The following is a 15674-nucleotide window of genomic DNA, read 5'->3' on the forward strand; positions in this document are numbered from 1 at the left end:
TCTTTCTTCTCATGGTGTTTTATTCTTATTCCAATCTTATTGTTTTAATAAGATTGTAAAATATTTCAATTCCTGGTTTTATTTTATATCTGCCAGAGCCAGTTGAGGTGAAATGTGTTATAAATATAATTTTGTCAACCAAATATTTTCTATTAATTTCCTAATCAATTAATCATCGTCTGTGTAGCAACCAAAACCTGGTACTTCTGTAGCATCTCTATCTACTATTTTTATTTGCCAAATGATGTTTCTTTTAATTTTTACTTCCTACCTTAGATCAATAAATAATACTTACATGATCTGGGTTATGGGCATAATTAACCTAATATTGATTTTGTGTAAAATTGTTTATTACCTCTACTTGTTTCTGCCCACTAAAATTTCTTTTCATTTTTCTCTTTCAAAATTTGAAACATTACCTGAACTAAAAAAAATATCATTATTTCTGAATGCAAATACCTGTTGTTTTTTTCCCACATTGTTCTGGATTTCAGTGAAAAATGTAACAAATTTAGTTCTATTTAGAAAATAAAAATTACTACACCCAAGTTTCACAAAAATTACATAAATATATTTCTAGCATCTAACAGATATGTATAATCAAGTTTGCATATACTGTACATATCAATGAAAGCATTAGCAACATATTTAAGATAACTGAAAAAAGCAGATGTTAAAAGATAAGTGAAAACAAAATGAATCTGTCCTGGGGAAAATATATATTATCAGATACTCAGATAGTATAAAACATTGTTTCTTAAACTTTTTTTCTCTCAGTACCACTTCACACTTTTAAAAATTATGGAGGACCCCAAAGGAGTATTTCTTTGTATGGGTTATATTTATTAATGTTTACTGTTATTAAAAGTTAAAAATTCTGCATTCATTGTTGCTACCATTTCCCAAAATTGTTTGATGGGATTCAATATAACCTGGTAAATAAATTTGATTTCAGGGACCCCTGAAATGGTATTGGGAAAACCCCAGGGGTCTTTGGATCACATTTTAAGAAACATTACTACCGTATAAGATATTCCAGAATTACTATGTTGAATATTACTTCAAGTAGAATATTTTATCATATTTAAGAAACACCTATCTCCCTCACAGATACCTAATTGTTAATTTTTAAGATTTAACAATATCCTTCTGGAATAATATTTTCTGTAACTCAGATTAATTTCATTACAAAAAATAGTTCCTTTAAATAACTTTTCCTCTTTGCATTTTGCATACTTAACTGAGTGTGCATGTTATTTGACCTACTTTTTCAGATGAACAAGGTATATTTATTTTGCTTGTTAAATATGTTCAATTCTCACGACTGCTTTAGTTATTTTTATATAAATGTAGACTTCTCAAACACAAATCAAAATTAGACATACTTTTCAAATGTAGGAACTAGTCATCATGGTGAAGTAATAATATATTGTGATAAACTGTTATTTTCCCTTGGCTTTTGCAGCAATACAAGCTAGTTTAATAAGTCTGCAGGGCTATGTATACTTACTTGGATACAATCCTACTGAAAATCATATATTCTGAAGAACAAGATTGCAAGCTGTTTAATCTAGTACTGAACCAGTCACTTCTTATACATTTAGATTGTTTTTTATTTGGATGTAAGAAAATTTGTTACTTAATTTGCTTAACATTTAATCATTTGGCACATTTGTACAAATGATTGAAACTTGGCTTTGCTATTCTTTAAAGTTGCAATTTAATAACCAAGAGGTAAATTTGAATTTTATTCTAATCACACACACACACACACACACCTAAAACAGGAAAGGATAAAGCAGAAGTTACTGTGATTCCAAAGGAGTTTCATCCTGTCCTCAAAAGATAAAATTTTGACCGAACCTGAGATGTAAATGCATCTTTCCATTATTTGCTCTAAGAATCAACTAGGGGAGAGATTAATTTACTTTGCTGGTCTGTTCAGAGAGTGGATACTTTCAGTTAGAAAATCAGAGTGTATTACGCAGGAAATGAAAAAATAATAAAATAAAATGCCATCAAATATAATTCATGGATCATCGGGTATATTTCATGGATCATCAGTATGATGATCATCCAAGTTATGTTCTAACCATTTATGATGAAGAGGTTGATGAGTTTTATGATCAAGTTCAATTTGAAATTGACACAAGTTATGTGCTTGTGACTAGAGCTGGAATTCCAAAGTTGGAAATATTAAGGAGGAAAATGTAGTTGGAAAGTATGGTTGAAGAAACTGAAATGAAGCAGGAGAACAATTTATCAATTTCAGGTGACACGCAGAGCCATTTGTGCTGGCATGCGAGCCCCAGCCAAACTTACCTCGCTGGACATGTGCTCACTGGACATGTGCACACCAGCTGATTTTCGACCCATTTGAGGCCTTTTTCAGCCTCCCAGAGCTCTAAGGAATCTCTGCAGCCTTCGGAGGCCAAACAGGCCCATTTCATCACTTTCTGCATTTCCAGAAATACTGTGATGAAACGGGTCCATTTTTCAGCCTCCAAAGGCTGCAGAGGCTTCCCTCAAACCTCTGGGAGGCCGAAAAAGGCCTCAAACGGTCCAAAAATCAGCTGGGAGACAGGCATATGCCCAGTGCAGGTAAGGGGGCGGTGGGGGGAATTGCGCACTCATGCGCAGGGGACATGGGGGGCCATGCGCATTGCCTTCTGGGTGCTGGCACGAGAGTGCGCACACAATTTTCGGCACAGGAACCCAAAAAGGTTAGCCACCACTGGGAAAGATCATACTGAATAAAGTCTATATAAATGGTGACTAAGTAATACATCAAATTATGACTTTTATTTTATTGTGTTGCGTGAACCTAGTAAAAGGTTCAAGCCAACAAGCCATTAAAAGAATCCTAGTTTTGTGTGTTATTTAGTCCCTAGCTGAAGAATTGAGCTCAAAAATAATTCTGGAAAAAGTGCACATGTCCTAAGCATTCAAAAATAATCACAGTGAAATTCTATATTGTTTAATTTCTGGCAGATTACTCATTAAAAAAAGATCAATTGGTGAAACAAGTCATTGAACAGAATAAAATTATTAAGATGCTCTATTCTTGCTTTGTTGAATATCTTGCTTTGTTGAGATCCTGTGGTCTTCAGACTTCCAACTTCTACATTCTTTTACAACTGCTTGGGATTCACTAAGTCAATATACTGGAACCTTTATGAGAAATTAGAATAAATTTAAAATCCTGCGATGCTCATATTTTTCAATATCATCTTGTTGGTCAAGATATATCACACATAATTACTTCCCTTAGTGGAAAAAACATAGTTATATTTATGCACTTTAGTTCTTTAGGCTTCAAGATAAAATCAAAGGAAAAATACAAACTCTTCTGCCACAAATGTTGTCACTACACCTATTGAATGTTTTTGCTATTGTGTAATCTAAATAATGTACATAATGTATATAATGTTTGAGCAATTTAGTGTCCACCTAAGATTTAAAGCATGGTTTTAAATGTATGCTTATTTTTTATGAGGCAGTAATATATCTGTATATTTTTAATATACAGTCATATTTTAATAATCCAAATACATTAGCAATTTATAACATTCTCTTATCCTGTACTATGAGAAACACATACATAGAAATAAATGGCCTGGTTCATTTAATATGTTAATACAACAATGTACTGAATTTGCTTAGTACACAAAGTTACAAACCACAATTTATGATATGTAACAGCAAGGTTTACATAATTTGGCAAATCAAAATAACTCATATTATGACTTATTTTTGTGTATAATATAAACCAGCTCAATATCTGTTTTTAGGGAACATATTACTTAAAAGCAAAAGTATTGACTCTTTTAAGGCTAATCTCCATTTAGCCAGTGCTTTTGGGATTTACTTTTCAGAGAAATCATATTAGTTACAGAGGAAATGAGAAGGCTTTGTTCACACAATGCATAATTTACCCTAGATACTTTAAGTATTTTATTTAAATTACACTATTTTGTTGGTTTGCAGAAAATATGAGCCATAAACTAACCACATATCGAGGTTATGCAATACACTGGGCCAAAATGTGGATGACCAGTTTGTTCTCCAATATCATACATGCATAAATTATCTTAAGTCAATTTAAAGATTGAGATACATATTATTGTATAACCTTTCATGGATTACTTGATTTTTTTTTATGAAAAGTTTTTATTTTTTAAGACAAACATATACAAAACATAAAAACATAAAACCATCTTCCATTTTATGTACATACAGTGTGTCAGTTGGTTACAAATCTTTTGTGCTATCCTTTCATAGCCATTGCTCACGGTTTATATAAATTCTCACATTGTCAAACTAACATATATTTATCAGTTATTAATCATCCATGACTAAACTATTTATACCATCATTTTATATGAGATATTCCAATTTATTATAAAATTTATATTGTACTTTCATCCAATGGTTATATATGTCTGTATTATATTTTATATCAATCTATTAAACTTCTATTACAAAATTGCCTATTCTATTACATTACCATGTCTTTTTGTCCAACCATTGATAGAACAAATCCCATATCATATAAAATTGTTTATCTTCTTATTCTCTAATTTCAAATGTCAATTTACTCATTTCAGCACAGTCTATAATTTTCTTAATAACTTCCTCCTGCATAGGTATCTTTTCATTTTTCCAATTCTTAGCGAATACAATTCTAGCCGCTGTTAGAACATTTACAATCAAATATTTCAGTTCTTTATTGTAGATTTCCGATATAATTCCCAATAAAAATATCTCTGGTTTAAAGTCTATGTGTTGTGTGGATTTTAGTCCAATATCTTTTTGCATCCAAGCATGTCTACCACATATGGTAAGATGAACCAGGTATCTGATGACATTTCCAACATTTATTCAATTTGTTCTTAAACATTATTGCGATTCTCGTCAGTAGATGCCACCTGTAAAACATCTTATATAAATTTTCTTTATATGCAGTTGACATTGTCATTTTATAGTTTTAAGACCACAATTTTTGCCACTTCTCTAAATCAATCCCATATCCAAAACTTTTCCCCCAAGCAATCGTTTCTTTAACTTGTTCTTCCTCCAATTTAAATTCTAATAAATGTCCATAAAGTTTTTTTATTACCTTTTCATCAGTACCCATCAAAATTTTATCTAAATCAATCAACTTATCATAGATACCTTCTGTTCTAAAATCTTTATCAAATCTAGATTTTATTTGCAAATATGAAAACCAGTTCATTTTTACACCTTGTTCTTCCAATGCTTACATAGATTTAAGTTCACCCTTTTCATTCAATATCTCACCATATCTATTTGTTCCTTTTTATATATTATTGGATAAGAAAAAGCTTCAATAGTAGATATCCATATTGAAATTTTTAAATAATATTGTCTTTTATAGCCGCCCGCCCTTTGGGGGGGGCGGGGGCGGGGGCCGGCCAAGCCCGGGGGCGGGCCCCGGCCGCCGGGGGTGGGGGGGGCGGGCGGTCGTGCGGGAGCCGCGCCCCGGCCCCAAGGCGGGGAAAAATGCTGTTGTCTTTTATCTTCTCCCAATCTAAAAACAATGCCTCTTGAATGTAATGTCTTCTAAAATACCCGTGTTTTAGTTCCCTTATACCAGAGGAAAGCATGCCATCCCAACAGCAAGTCGTGCCCTTCTAAAATCAATAATCTATTGTTCCTTAATGTTATCCATTCCTTTACCCACATCAGATTTGTTGCTGGTAATATAATTCCCAGTTGGGCAAAGCAAACCCTCCTCTTGTTCTTGCATCTTGTAACAGTTTAAGTTTTATTCTCGCTTTGCTGCCCTGCCAAATGTATTTCAGCACAATTTTATTTAAGTCTTTGAAAAACTCTTTCCCTAATCGAATTGGAATTGTCTGGAATAGATATAAAATTCTAGGCAATACATTTATCTTAATTATATTCTCCCAATCAATGATAATTGTAAGTTTTCCCATTTTGTCAAATCTGTCGCAATCTGCTGTTTGAGTTTAATATAATTGTCCTCCTTCAGTGTACTACATCTTGGTGTAATATATATCCCTAAATACTTAACCTTATTTGTGACCTGTATTTCTAAGACTTCTTCCAACTCTTTCTCTCGTCTTGCTAGCATGTTCTTTGTTAATATCTTTGTTTTATCTTTATTTATTTTCAAACCTGCTACTTTTCCATATTCTTCTATCTTTTCTATTAATTTAGGTGCTGTTTCCAATGGATCCTCTAATATAAATACCAGGTCATCTGAAAAGGCTTGCAATTTATACTCTTCCTTTTGGAATTTCATTCCTTTTATTTCTTTTTCTTCTCTAATATTCCTATTCAACACTTCCAATGTTAACACAAACAGCAGAGGTGACAGTGGACAACCTTGTCTAGTCCCTTTTCTTATATCTATGGATTCTGTTAATTCTCCATTTATAATAACCTTTGCAGTTTGTTCATGATATATCATTTCAATGGCTTGAATAAATTTTTTACCAAAGCCCATTTGTACCAATTGCAATAACATAAATCACCAACTCACATTATCAAAGGCTTTTTGTGCATCTAAAAACATCAAGGCTATTTGCTTTTTAGGATGTGCCTCATAGTATTTCATTATGAGAATTATTCTCATATTGTCTTTGATTTGTCTCTTTGGCAGAAATCCATTTTGATCAGCATGAATGAAATTATTTAAGTATCTTTTCAGTCTTTCTGCCAAGATTGAAGCAAAAATTTTATAGTCTGAGTTTAATAGGGATATAGGTCTATAATTTTTAACTTGCTGTGGGTCTGTCTTCCTTCGGTATAAGTGTAATATATGCTTCTGACCATGTTTTGGGTATTCTCTTCTTTGACATAACTTCATTCATGACCTAATAAATTACTTTATGTTTTTATCAGCATTTTATGCATCTTTTCAAAATGATATTACAATATTGGAATTCACAGGCCAAGTCTGTCAATTCTAAGATTTGCTTTTTACCCATAATAATTAAGTACCAGTAAGTTGTTATTGTTTGAACTTCACTATGGTTTAGATCAGGGCTGTCAAACTCATGGCCCAAAGGCTGGATGCATCATATGCTGGCCACGCCCACTCTTGGTTTAGCAAAGGGGAAAAAAGTCACCATACATCAGATTGGCTTTCAACATTCGCGCGGGCCACTGAGTGAAGAGGTTGTATTGGGCCTATATACCGATTATGGGGGGGGGCGGTTTTTGGGGGGCATTTTAAGGGATCTTTCCCCCCCCCGCCAACCACAGTGCCCCCTTTGGCCCGGCCGCCGGGCTGCCTTAGTTTCTGGTTGTTGGGGGCAGGCCTTGTCGAGAATAACAATGGCCTTCAAAGGCGCGATTCAACCTTAACGGCGCAGGCAGGCAGAACAGCTCTGGGTTGAACCCGCGGGCGGCGGGCGGTGGGGAGAAGGGGGGGGAGGGGGAGAAAGCCCCCCGCTTCTTTGAACAGTTTCTTCCGGCTTAGGAGCAGAGAGGACGAGAGAGCTGACCCAGAGAAAGGACAAGCTTCCCCCCTTCTTCATTTGTGTTTGATCCCAGCATTTCACGAAGGCTTCTTAACCTGGGCCCATTGAGTGAAGAGGAATTGTATTGGGCTGCATATAAAATATATAAAGCATATAAATCACAAATTTATTATGTATTTTGTTATCTTGTGGGCCCATTACTGGCTCTCCAAGATCGTATGTGGCCTGTGGGCTGTGGACTGGACATGCCTGATTTGGCTCCTTCACTATGGTTTAAAAACAAATAACTCAGTTTATACAATACTGTAAGCTACAAAAATGTAAAGTATATATTGACTTAGCATAACAAGTGTTTCTTTCCATTTCTATTTTGAATACATCTACTCTTTTGATATAATTTTTTAGCCCATTAGTGGAAGTGGAAGAATTTTGTTTTAAGTACCCATTTAGGAGCAAGGGGCAAAAATAGAAATTATTGCACCTCTGAAAATTCCCACAATTCTGGATAATTGGTATTTCACCAAAGAAAAGATTAAAGTAAATGTCAACGTAATGAAATCAGTTTAATTCTGAAACAAAACATTAGTATTTTGAAGTTCAGTGTTTTTATGCAGAAAGAACAAGTGAAGATAAATTTACTTAATGAAACATAGTAAACTAAAATGTAGCTTTGACTTAATTAGGACACTGTGGTTAGCTTATGGTTTAGTGTCTCAGCTGTTGTGTGAATACCAGTAATTACTTAACCAATCCATAGTTAACAAGTGTGCATGTCAAACACTGTCTTGGATTTTTAAAAAAATCAATGTCCAAAATGGTCCTAGTACCCTGTGACTGTTTAAATCAAAATACTTTCAAAATTCATCCCCAAATAAATTATATTCTTTTTAGTACTATTTTAAGTTGGACTTTGGCAGTTCAAATAGCGAAGAAATAGGTTTCGTCTAATCTCATTATTACCAAGTGAAAATTGAAGTTTTCACCTGGGTGAATAATCTGAGTTTCTTTCCTCAGTTTTTCAAATTCGCTAAATCGACAGCTCGTATTTGGCTAGACTTGTTGGCTCTAGTTGGCGCTGAAAGCGCAGTATGATGGAGCGGCCGTTCTGCGCGAAGAATGGTCGCGTTTGCGGCGCATGAAAATTAGCGTCCATTCCCAGTATTGAGGGCAAAGAGCGAATTAAAAACTGTTCAAACTGCTCCCTCTATTGCCTCACAAGTAACCGAGGGAAATGCAAAGCGACAGCCTGTACAGGCGAGGTAGAACAGGGTCCAGTGGCTTTAACCCAGCTTCTTTCTTCACGCCTTTCTCCAGGGAATAACTACTTTGTGTACGGAATTGCTGCAAGGTGGAGCGAGAAAGGAAAGGCGGTGGTGCTTTTTCCCGCCTCTTTCCTCAGGGGAGGTATAAACAAAATGGGAGACGGCGTGGGTTTGATCAACCACACCAAAGCCTGAGCCTGAGGACGCCCCCGTTGTTGAGAAGCGGGCGTCAATCCCAGGGCTAAGCAAGGGGGGAAATCAACCACGCAAGGGAAGTGCGCATCCTCCATTTTGGCTGAGGTAGGGTGGAGAGCTTGGCTTTCTCCTTTGCCGCCCTGGCAATTGCCAGTCCTATTCAACAGTCGTAGGACATTGCCAGAGGCGCCCTCTGCGCTTTGCCTCGATCCTGAGGCGAAAGGCAGTGAGACTAAGCGCCTCACAAAGCCCCATACTGGCTTGGAGGGGTCCCAGGTTCCCTGCAGCAGCTTCCGACAAAATGGAGGACACCACCATTACCAACCATTACCACCATCACCACCAGGAGCCGTGCTGGGCTGCTTGAGACGCCTTTTCTTGACTCGGAATAGTTGGGAGCCCGAAAAAAAAGAGTCCTCCTGAAGACAGAGATCCTTGTCCTCGGAGAAGACTCATAGGCTGCCCGCTCCTTAGGTTTGGGACTTGGTTTCTATTATTCTGCCACTTCTTTAGAAAGGGTTCCAGATCCACAGCCCAAGGGGAGGGGGAGGGAAAGCGTCTAAAACCCGTTGGTTTTATATTGCAATATCTTTCCTTGCCGCCTCACCTCAGAGCTTGGTGTTCATACCCTGCTTTTACCCCTTGTCCTTGTGGCAAGAGATTTAATTGCCCTGTGGCAAACAAATTAATGGCTAAACACCTTCCAGGCTGATAAATGGCATGGGGGACTTAGGGAAGCCATCGCCCTTTTCTTGAGGAGGGGGAAGCGAGGCAGAACAAAACTTCTGCATGAAACTATTCAGCAGCGACGGTAACCACCGGGATTGCATTGCAAACCTTCCCCATCCAGTTGAAAGAAACAGAAGTGCTGCAGCTGTTGGTGGTGGGCAATACAATTCGGGTTTTCTTTAACCTGGTGGAACCAAAGGAGGAGGGACGGAAGGCGTGTGCGGGCAGCTAATTGACAGAACCTTCACGCAACCAGCGACGGAGACCGCCGATAGACGGGCAGTTTTTCCAATGGTTTTGCCTGACACCAAAGCCCTCCCTCTTGGGAAAGCCAATGGGCGGAAACACTAGGCGGCCTTTCCCCGTGCTCGGATGGTTAGGTTTTGTCCCTCCTCCTCCCCTTCGCCAGCAGCAGCGTTTAGCCCGGGACTGGACCGAGATAGAGTTGAGGAAGCGTTGGCGGAGCCGCGGAGGGTGCGTTTTACCCGCGGGCAGGCGGGCGGGGTGGGGGAGCGACTTTGGCCGAGCTCGGCGTGGGGATCAGAGGGACGGGTCGAGGTAGAAACAAGGGGAGCCGGGTTAGACGAACTGGCTTGAAGCCCAGCTGCCCTTTCAGGGTGGGGACAGGAGCAGACCAGCCGCGTCTAGGGAACAACCCGGGCTAAATACCCCGCTGCGTGTTGTTCTGGCGGCTATTGCCGCCCGTTCCCTCTTTTCCCGCCAGTAGATTAAGGAAGCAAGAAAGGGTCAGCGGCGGGTAAGAATCGGGAGGGCGGCAGCCCGGTTTCGACGCGAGACAGGCGCTTGGGCAGGCATGCGGAGAGGGCTGCCGTGGGGTATCTGGGTGCGTGCGTGTGCAGTGGGGGGGCGCCATATCTCCCCGCCCGGCTTTATTTCCAACTGCCTCCTGGGGGCCGTGAGGGGAGGGAGTTTGTTCCCCCGTCTCATCGCGGTTCCTTCTTCCCTCGGGGAGGGGGAGGGGAAGTCGGTAATTGCGCTCCGCGTTGCGCTCCGCGGATCCTCTTTCTCCCCTCCCTTATTGTTTGGCTGGGTCTCTTTAATGGCGGCCGACTGGAGGCGGCAGTGCTGCGAGCAGACTGCAGGGGGCCGAGCGCAACTCCCGGGGCAATTGGCAGAAAGAGCGGGGCCCGGGGTAGATTTCGGCGCTCGGGGCGGGGGAAAAGGGAAAGGGAAGCGAGTTTTAGACTCCGTCCCGAGAGTTTTGAACCGTGGAGGGGAAGGTCTGGGTCGGGGGACTTTTTCGGCTCCACAGTCTCACGCGAACAGCAGAAACTCCTTGTTTGTTGCCCGTTGGGGCAGTCGCGTCCGAGGAGGGAAGACGCGCCCCCCCCCCGACCCCTGGTGCGAAGGGGGCCATCCGTGAAGCGCCGTCGGTGGGCCAAGAGGCTCCAGTATCCCTTTGGGAAGGGCATCTAGAGGGGCGCTGGGTACCAACTCCAAAGCGGTGGTGGCCACTCCGTCTCTTGCCCATTGGAAGGGCGTCTCCTGGAGGGGAAAACGGGAAGGCATGCCAACTACCCCTGTAGATGCCCCCCCCCCCGGCCTTTTCTTTTCTTTCCCCTCGACCAGCACCTCTTTTCCCTAGGCTGCGGGCCAGTTTGGCGCAGCCTTGGCAGAGCCCAGCAAGGAGAAGGAGCTCCCATTGTGAGTGCTATTTATATTTGTTTTCCTGCCTCGGGAGGCGGAGGTAGAGCACCCATTTTTGGCACGAGGGCTGGGGGTGGGTGGGGATTAAGAGGAGGTGCCTCTCAGGCAGGGTATGTGGGGGTGGGGTGGGGGAAAGATGGTTGGGTGCAGCAGCAGCTGCTGCTCCTACCCTAGAGCAAAGCCCCGGTAATGGCCGGGAGGCGACTCCACCCCCGCGGGGTGGGCTCTGTTGCTGCAGACATCGCTCCTGCAATACCGACACTGACAAGCAGACGACGGGCTCCTGCCGCTGCTCGCCTTGCCCATCGAGGGGGCGGGTATCTTTCGAGCGCCCTCTAGAGTTTTGGAGCGTACATTCAAGTGACATATCTTACACTTTTAAATGATTTCCATCCCAACTCTGAATCCCCCCACAACCTTATCTGACCCATTTGACACGCAGCAAGGAAAGGACTTTAAGAGAAAGCCCACTTTTGGGCAAAGGTGTGCCTTATCTCTGTGTTTGAATCCCACAATTTTTTCTCCTTTTCCAAATGGATTTGCTTGGGGTTGGAGGTGGAAAGATCAAACCATCATAGGTGGTGGTGGTTATTTTTTTCCCCAAGTTGTAGTAGTTCATACTTGAAAACAGCTATCTGTGAGGCCTGGTTTTCCCTTGAAAACCATTTGAGGTTGTTTGAGAATCCTGTGGACTGTTGTGTGTTCAGTTGTGTCTCATATTTTCAAGATGGTTACAGTTGCTTTCTTTGAGCAAAATCTTTATATAGTAAGTCTATTTTTGCATTCTGAAAAACCTTACATTTACTGGTCCCATTCCCTTCACCTTACTAGGAAGAGTTTGGAATCCCTAAATGGCAGAGTTACTTGGCAAAGGCCACCCTATTGGAAACAACTACAGGCCTATTGCCTGATACGGAAAATAATAGTAGTTTTCAACATAATCTACATGGAGGATTATTTAAAAGAAACCATTGGTGATATTTCAGTATCCAGAACCATAATTCAGTGGAATGATATTAAGAGAGATGGGTGGGAGAGTTTAAATATTGGTTTTATATTTAAATAAATGGCTTATAAATAAGACCATATGAAGCTGATTCTTAAAAACTGTCAATTATTTTACAATTATACATGTGCCAAATAATTTAATGGGCATACAGATTAGATGGTAAATCTAATAAAAAGACCTCTAAATTTGGATAGAACATTGTTAAAGTTTTATCTTTAATGTTAATGTGAAATCATACAAAGATTAATGTATGTGTTATTGTTACAGATCAATTACATATTAGGCCAAGGCCCTGCTTGACTTTTTTAAAATCTTAATCTTTTCTTAAACTGAATTTCTTACTCTTAAATCTGCATATTTTAGCAGTATCATAGATAACAAAGGATGAGTTACTTTTACTAGTACTGTTGTTTATTTTGCTCTCCCCATGCTCAAAAGTGGATCACTAAAAATAGCTGTTGCAGTCCTAGGATTAAAAAAAAGCCAGTTTTTCTGTTTTTCAACAGTGGTATATATCTTAATATATTTTATGAGTCCAACCAGTTTGTTCATTCAGTGTCAGTGGATAAAGAAACCTTGAAATTAAGAGACTTTAATTTGTTCATTCCAATAAGAATTATGCTGTTTTGAAAAATTATGGTTTACTAATTATGAAAGTTGAGAAACCAGATGGAAATATTGGATAAATACAGGAAATAAAATTTGGTCAGTTCTAAAGAAATTTTACATATCACTTAAACTAGAGAGCATGAAAGTCTTATTGTGATCTACTTATATAATAGTTGCAAGTAGGCAAAGGAGTTTAACAGTATACAAGTCTGCCTGCAACATATTTGTCCTTTAAAATCACATGTGATATGAGATGGAGAGTTTGAAAATGTTCTTATTTTGAATATGAGTGTAGAAGCTGACATGTGATTCATATCTTTGGTTTGGTTATATGATTTCATTATATGGGAACTTCTTGAATAGAAATAGTTGGTCATACAAAATGTTCAATTGAATATTTAACTGAAAGCACAAATAGGTTGGTGCTGTTTGCATTGTACCAAATAATCACTTGATTTGTTGGTTTTGGTTTAGATGGTTTTCTGAAATCAACTATTTTATTCAGTAAGCCATAAAACAATCCAAAAATTTATCTTGTATGTAGCTTTGTATTTAAAATGAGCTTTTAAGTTTCTGGTAACATTTAGAGTATTGAAACCAAATAAATATTTTTATGCAGAAATCAAGCATAGGTCTACTGGAGATCCTGAATATCTAAGAACAGGTTTTATATTTATTCTATTCTTATTCTACTTAGTCTTATTCGACTAATCCTCTTCAAAAGTTGAGTGAATGCCAGGCAATATAAACGTTTCATAGAAAGTATCTTCTGACTTAAACTTGTATGTGTAAAAATAAAACTCATCTCCACATTTGACTTATTTTTTAAGGCAGGTTATTTGATTCAAAATAAAACTTGGATTCTCACTTGAGAATGTATGCTGTACACTTGATTCTTTGTTCTTTCTGTCAGAAGGAATAGTTAAAAAGATCTGAATGATTTTGTGCAACATGTGTGAACTGGTTAGTCTTATCTTGCTCTTTTCTAAGAGATAAGAATTACAAGTAATTATTCTTAAAGTGATTCTGGCTTAATAGAAAAGGAATAAAGCAGAATGCCTAGTTCTCATATAAAGATAAATAAATCTCAGGCAGACATGAACGAAAATCAATATAACTATATAGCACCCGAATCTATAAACAGTTGGTTCTTGCCTTACAACCACTTCTGAAATGCTGGTTTGAAGCCAGGATAGTGCTGAAAAAGTGACTTACAACACTTCCTTGAAGCTTTAACCATTGAACCACCCTCGGAATCACGGCCACATGATTCAATTATCTTGACATTTAGCTCGCATTTATGGAGGTTACAGTGTCTTGCAGTCAAACACAGCCAGCTTCTGACAAAGTCAATGGGGAAACCTGGATTTGCTTAACAAATTTGTGATTCACTTAATTGAAATTCTGATTTCAATTGTGGTCATTTGTTGAGGACTACATGTATGTTCAATTTGAGTTACTCCTAGTCCTGCTTATAGTCTACCTTTGCACACATGCACTTTCACAACCTGGAGTAACAGTTATTTTTTTTGCTACTATGAGCTCTACTTTTATAAAAGGTAGTCTCAACACTAATATTACAGAGTGATGGATGATTTATATCCATAAATTTAATAAAAACACTTTTAGTCTTTAAGGCACCACAAATTGCCTTTAATTTTAATTAGACAAGGATCAGGTGATAGAAGAAAAAAATCTGCCTATAACTCAAAAGAGTTTCAGTCAGTTGTAATTTCCTTGTTGAAAGTGGGCAAGATAGCACTGTTTCATTTTATATAGATAAACAGAATGTTCAGTGCATAGAGCAGCTGTTTTCAGATTGTCTTGCCCAAACTGAAATGTGCTTTTTAGAAGTTTTGATCCATACATGGAATTAAACAAGGCTGTTCTTTTCCAGATATGGCCCTAAATATGATTTTGGGAGTTGGGTTTTAGAGCAGAAAAAGTAAATTATGAACAAAACACAATGACTGGTGTAGGAATAAACTGATCGGCTGTGCCATGCCTAGAGATGAGAAAGTTTGGAGAAAAATTGGGGGAATTTTTTCCCCCGTCTTCCCCCCCCCCATTTTTTTTTCTGGGTTTTTTTCCAGGCCTTCCCATCTCTAGCTATGCCTGAATTCAAAGATACTGACTGGAGAGAAAGGGAAAGCATTGGGAATATAAACAGGTGAATAAGAACTTCAAAACATATGTTTTGGACATGAAGCAAAAATACATTTTGCAAGTCCATTTTGCATTTCATGAAGCTATATTGAGAGCTGCCAAGATCATTGCAGTAAGAAGAGACATACTAGGTGTGAAGAAAGTAGGGAGGAAGCAATGTGCATTCTTCTATAAAATCACTCTAGGATACCCCAGATTTTGTTTTAATTAAAACCAGAACAACGAAGCATTCTGCATTTTGCTTTGACTAATCAAGAACACTTCAACAGAACTTCCAGGAAACTTGTTTGTTTCATGTTCAGAAAAAAACTTTTCAAATCTGTTAGGCTGAGAGGTGGTGACTGGTCAAAGATCACCCAGAGAGTTGCAAAGATAAGTAGGAACTTAAAAATGAGGTTTATTGTTACAATTGTTGATCTACTACCCTGTTTCTCCAACAATACGGCCTCCCCCAGTAGGAAGTCCCAGCATGTTTTATAGGCATGAAATGAAATTAAGCCCCTCCCCCCAAATTAAGGCCTATATTAAAACATGCGAAATGGGGGGGATGGTGGGGGGGCTTGC

General features: G+C 38.8%; 1 protein-coding gene across 10 annotated transcripts in view; it reads left to right on the forward strand.

The window, feature by feature from the left end:
* The first annotated feature begins 8868 nt into the window (after nt 1–8868).
* The window catches only part of ZMYM2 (zinc finger MYM-type containing 2), an 83103-nt gene continuing 76297 nt past the window's right edge, over nt 8869–15674 (forward strand). For 4 of the 10 annotated variants that reach the window (XM_026675085.2, XM_026675091.2, XM_026675090.2 and 1 more), the window contains exon 1: nt 10063–10132. The gene's annotated coding sequence lies outside the window, so the exon portion shown is untranslated. Of the gene's footprint in view, nt 9035–10062; nt 11324–15674 lie in introns of those variants that run through there. The other 6 variants (XM_087966243.1, XM_087966246.1, XM_087966245.1 and 3 more) reach the window with 4 other exon arrangements.

This window comes from Notechis scutatus, chromosome 5, assembly GCF_049901735.1.
Source record: "Notechis scutatus isolate UNSWTSFEM ecotype Mainland chromosome 5, rNotScu1.2, whole genome shotgun sequence".
NCBI classification, from domain to species: domain Eukaryota; kingdom Metazoa; phylum Chordata; class Lepidosauria; order Squamata; family Elapidae; genus Notechis; species Notechis scutatus.